This window comes from Sinocyclocheilus rhinocerous, unplaced genomic scaffold (genome assembly GCF_001515625.1).
Source record: "Sinocyclocheilus rhinocerous isolate Xijiao unplaced genomic scaffold, SAMN03320098_v1.1 scaffold522, whole genome shotgun sequence".
NCBI classification, from domain to species: domain Eukaryota; kingdom Metazoa; phylum Chordata; class Actinopteri; order Cypriniformes; family Cyprinidae; genus Sinocyclocheilus; species Sinocyclocheilus rhinocerous.
In genome coordinates, this window is record NW_015625031.1 from 459,154 (window position 1) to 464,221 (window position 5,068).

Genomic DNA, 5,068 nt, shown 5'->3' on the forward strand with positions numbered 1-5,068 from the left:
TCCTTAGCCCAGGTAAGATGCTTCTGACGTTGTTTCTGTTTCAGAAGTGGCTTGGTAGCCCTTTTCCTGAAGACGTCTGAGCGTGGTGACTCTTGATGCACTGACTCCAGCTTCAGTCCACTCCTTGTGAAGCTCTCCCAAGTGTTTGAATCAGCTTTGCTTGACAATATTCTCAAGCTTGCGGTCAACCCTGTTGCTTGTGCACCTTTTCCTACCCAATTTCTTCCTTCCAGTCAACTTTGCATTTAATATGCTTTGAAACAGCACTCTGTGAACAGCCGCTCTTTCAGTAATGACCTTCTGTGACTTACCCTCTTTGTGGAGGGTGTCAAAGCAATGGTCCAGAAGACAATCAAAGTCAGCAGTCTTCCTCATTATTGTGGTTTCAAAGAACAAGATACCCGGAATTTATAGGGATGGTCATTTAATGAAACTCAAATGTAAATATTCTAATATTTTTTGAGATACTGGATTTTTGACTTTGATGAGCTGTAAGCACTAATCATCAAAATAAAAAAATTAAAAAACTTTTGAAATGTTTTACTTTACATTTAATGAATCTAGAATATATGAAAGTTTCACTTTTTGAAATAAGTTACAAAAAAAGAACTTTTTCACGATTTTCTAATTTGTTGAGATGCACCTGTACATACATACAGAACATGTATTTATGCATCGCTGCTTTCAGTAACTAGTTTTAACATGCCTTTGACTCAGTTTAGGCTCGTGACCCGTGTGACCTCTGCAGTTGCATTTTAGTTTTGACTGTTTTCCATGTCAGCTGTGCTTCTGTATTTACATCCCTGACAGCTGACGGCTTGTAAATCATTGTCTTCTAATTTGACCCTGGTCTTCTGATCTCAGATCTGCTCCAGACCACCGGAGACGGCTCAGAATGTCCCGCGCACCTGTGAGTCTCATCGCAGGCAGGTGATGTGTTTGCTGAGGGTTAATTTATGACACAGAGAGAAGCTGATAACTGTAGCTCCTGTCCGTTGGTTTTGATGTATAGCATTAATAATGATTGTCCTGTGTGTGTCCTGCGTTTGACCTCATTCTGACTATAACCAGGTTAACCGTTCCTGAGTTACAGCTGTTCAAAGACGGGCCTTGTAATCTGTTCACAAGCGTGTTTGTGTTGTAGTTTGATGGTGAAGCTGTCAGGAGGCTCGTAAACGCAGGCGCACCCTGTCAACACGACTGAACTCAATCTCATAAACGTTTAACACAACCCAAGAATGCAGCAAACGCCTGTTTCCAGCTGGTAGTTTAGTCGTCCTTTAATTATTTGCTGTCTTTCTTCTGTGTTATTCAGATTCAAACAGCTTTTGAAGCTTCACACTGATGTTTAGGACAGTCCTTGACCTCTCGTTGTAAGGATTTCCAGGTCACACATTAGGTTTTGGTGTATTAAGTGCCATTCACAACACATTTGATCTGTTTTTTTTGTGAAATTCAGTGTTTGAGTATTCAGATTCATATTCATGTTTATCCATTCAGGCTTTTTCTGGGATGTGGAGGTTGAAAGTGAAGGTCAGGCTTCAGAGCATCTTTACATTTCCCAAAAAGTCTACCCGTATTTGATATTACTACTGTAACTTTTAAATTAACATTAAACAGCAGTCCATTATTGTCAGGATTTTAGAAAGGCTGCATTACTTGCAACGGTAGCCTAAAACAACCAATAGCTTGTGTAGATTTTTGAATTGAATTGAATTGAATTTGATTTGATTTGATTTGACTTGATTTTGATTTGATTTAATAAATAGACACAATGGTTTTGATATTTTATTTTATATTTTATTTTATAGAAATAATTTTTAAAAATTATAAATAATTTTATAGAATAATAAATAAAATGTCACTTAGACGTTTTTGTGTTTAATTTGATTTATTTTAATTTAAAATTTAATTTAATTTAAATAGTATACACTAAATAAATAGTCACAATGGTTTAGAAATTTTCTTTTCTTTTATATTTATTTTATTTTACTTTACTGAAATAATGTACACTAAGTAAATAGTCCCAATGTTTAGACATTTTATTTTATTGAAATAATGTATGCTAAAGAATCACATATAGACAACAGAATGAGTTTATATATATATATATATATAGAGAGAGAGAGAGAGAGAGAGAATAATATTTACTATTATCTTTATAATATAGATAGATATTTATTTTATTTTTTTATTATTTTATTTTGACATGTACACTAAAGAATCAGCCAAATACTACTGAATGTGTATTAAAGTAAATAGTCAAAATAGTTTAGACAATTGTTATTTTATTTCATTTTATTTAATTTTCACAATGTACACCAGAGAATCAGTCACATACAGATGAATGTGTATTAAATTAAACAGTTTTGACTTTAAAGTCAAGACTGACGTGTCATATAAACAATAATACAGTCCCACAGAAAAAAGAGAGCAGAGTGTTTGTATAAAAGGTGTTTGACTCCATAAAAGCGTTTCGTTTCAGCTGATGCTTCAGATCTAATTTGGTCTTGCTGTAATTTTTAGGGCTGTTCCTGCTTCTGAAAAGTCTTCAGGCCACCTGTGCCAACCAGATGCTGCTGGAAATCCCCCTCTAGGGAACTTCATATAGCACTGTGTGTGTGTGTGTGTGTGTGTCTGCGTGTGTCTGTGTGTGTGTCTGTGTGTGTGTGTGTGTCTGTGTGTGTGTGTGTGTAAACACTAAGCTGCTAATACTATTAGCTGAGGATGAGGTTTAGCGTCAGTGTGACTGTAAGAGAGAAACGCTGGCCTGGTCTGTGTGTTTATGCATGTAATCGAGCTCAGCTCTTAGGCACTTTGGAAAGATGCTGATTGGCTGTGATTGTGTTGCATCACAACAGTTCAGACACACTGTAAGTGTCAGGAAGAGAGTGAGGCTGGAAAACAGAAATCTAAATGATGACAAACATACATTCATTGATTGATTAATTGATTGATTGTTTTTTTCCATTTAATTACAATTTAATTAATTAAAATACTTTTTTATTTGTAAATTTTAAAATGTGTAAATATTTTATTTTTTTGTTTTCATTTGTAACATTTAAAGTGTTACAAAATGTTAAATTTTTAAAATGTTTATTTTAAATTTAACCTTTTAAAATTGTATTTTATTTTTTCTTATTTTTTAGAACCCACTGATATTTCAGTGGTTAGATATTAATGCTAATTTTAAAAGAAATTTTACCAAATAATTTTTGCTTAATTTCCCCATTTATTTTTTTTTGTTATTCTTGATTCTTGATCATTTTAGGACATTTTACTTAATTTTTAGTGCATCAAAATGTAACTGTTTACTAATTTAATGAAGCCTCAAAAAAACATTTACCTCAAAAAATCTGAATCTCTCCTTCAGTCCGGTCAGTGGCTCTCCAGCTCTGAAAGATTTCCTGTTCTGAATGTTTCCTAAATGTTTAAAGCATTCTGTTCTGTTCTGTTCTGTACATTTGAATCTTCTCTGAACATTCTGAAATAAGTAGTAAGATTTAAAAACCTTTAGACGAACATCCAACCAATCCATGTATGAAGTATAAATAATGTTTTTGTGCTACCATTATTAAAGTCCAGATAACTTAGAACAAATGTTCTATTAATGTTAGCGGAAGAAGGTTTGTTCAAAGTCAAGCCCAGACAAAGTGAATATACGGCAGAAAGCAATTACACACACACACACACACTCCCACAGTAATTCATCTGGTGTCAACAACACACATGCACACACACGCACACACACACACACACTCACAGTAATTAATCTGGTGTCAACATCACACGCACGCAGTAAAACACTCTCACATCAACAACAGCAGACTGGGAGTGTTTAAGTTTGATGAGTGTTTATTGTGTTGTGTGATTGTGACACAAAGCCTGTTCATATTCACACAGCATTGTTCTGTGGGGTTACATACGTGATTTCAGGACAGCGTTTGTGAGCTTTTATTCTGTAGATACACACACAGTGAGAGAGAGAGAACGAGAGAGGACATAAATCTACTGACACTATCTCCGGATCATTTTCTAGTGTCGACCTTGGCAAATGTGCAGGCGGCAGGAGAGAGAATAGGACGATTGTGTGTGTGTGTGTGTGTGTGTGTGTGTGCACACAAGGGCTTTTTTTTGGGCCATTTGTTTGTGCTTGTTTTATAGAGCAGTTATATGGGACATCACTAAACATACTACAGAAACAAAACCATTGACATCACTGCAGAACATGTCCATGTCATATTTCATTTTCAAAATTAAGGATAACTATCAAATCTTAATATACGTATAAATTTAAAGTATTATTACGGTATTTTGTACATTAAAATCCAGGTCATATTTCACCCAAAATAAAATTAATAAATAATAATATAAAAAATTACTTTAATTGAATAAACTGAATTTATCTAAAATAATAATAACAAAAACTTATTTTATTTCAGCTAATTTCCAAAGCTACATTTCTCAGTTTCATTTAGTTTAGCTTGATGTACTAAAACAATAAAATGACAAAAACACACAACAAAAATATTCAAACTTTAATTAAAATGAAATATATATATATATAAATGTATAATATTATCTCAATGATACTAAAATAACATATTTATATTTTTGTTACATTACATTCATATATTTTACAATATTCTCAATAAATGTATAAATCTGTGTACATTTATGCTAATTTATATTATTATTATAAATCTCAACAATAAAAGCATAATGAGAATTTAGGTTTAAAATGTGCCCTATCGTGTATAAACATTTGTTAATTTATACGTTATTTTTAATTTATTTCAGCAGATTTGTTTTTGAATGATTAAAATTATTACAATTAAAGTGTATTTATTTTATTTTCCTATTTTAACAGATTTGGGTTTTTGAGTTTTTAATAGTTATAATTATTTTTTTTATTTTAGTGATTAAACATTTTATTTTAGGTTTTATTAAATTTTTTACATTTATTTATTTATTATTTAAATTGTATTATTATTATTAATTATATTATTTTTTTATTTTGTAGTTGAGAGTCCAGGACGTCCTGCTGTAGGATTCATCTCTGCTCTGC

General features: G+C 32.2%; 1 long non-coding RNA gene across 1 annotated transcript in view; it reads left to right on the forward strand.

The window, feature by feature from the left end:
* The window catches only part of LOC107748418 (uncharacterized), a 6,098-nt gene extending 1,030 nt beyond the window's left edge, over positions 1 to 5,068 (forward strand). The window contains exons 2-3 of the long non-coding RNA XR_001640929.1: positions 865 to 930; positions 5,024 to 5,068. This is a non-coding gene — a long non-coding RNA (uncharacterized LOC107748418). The remainder of the gene's footprint in view (positions 1 to 864; positions 931 to 5,023) is intronic.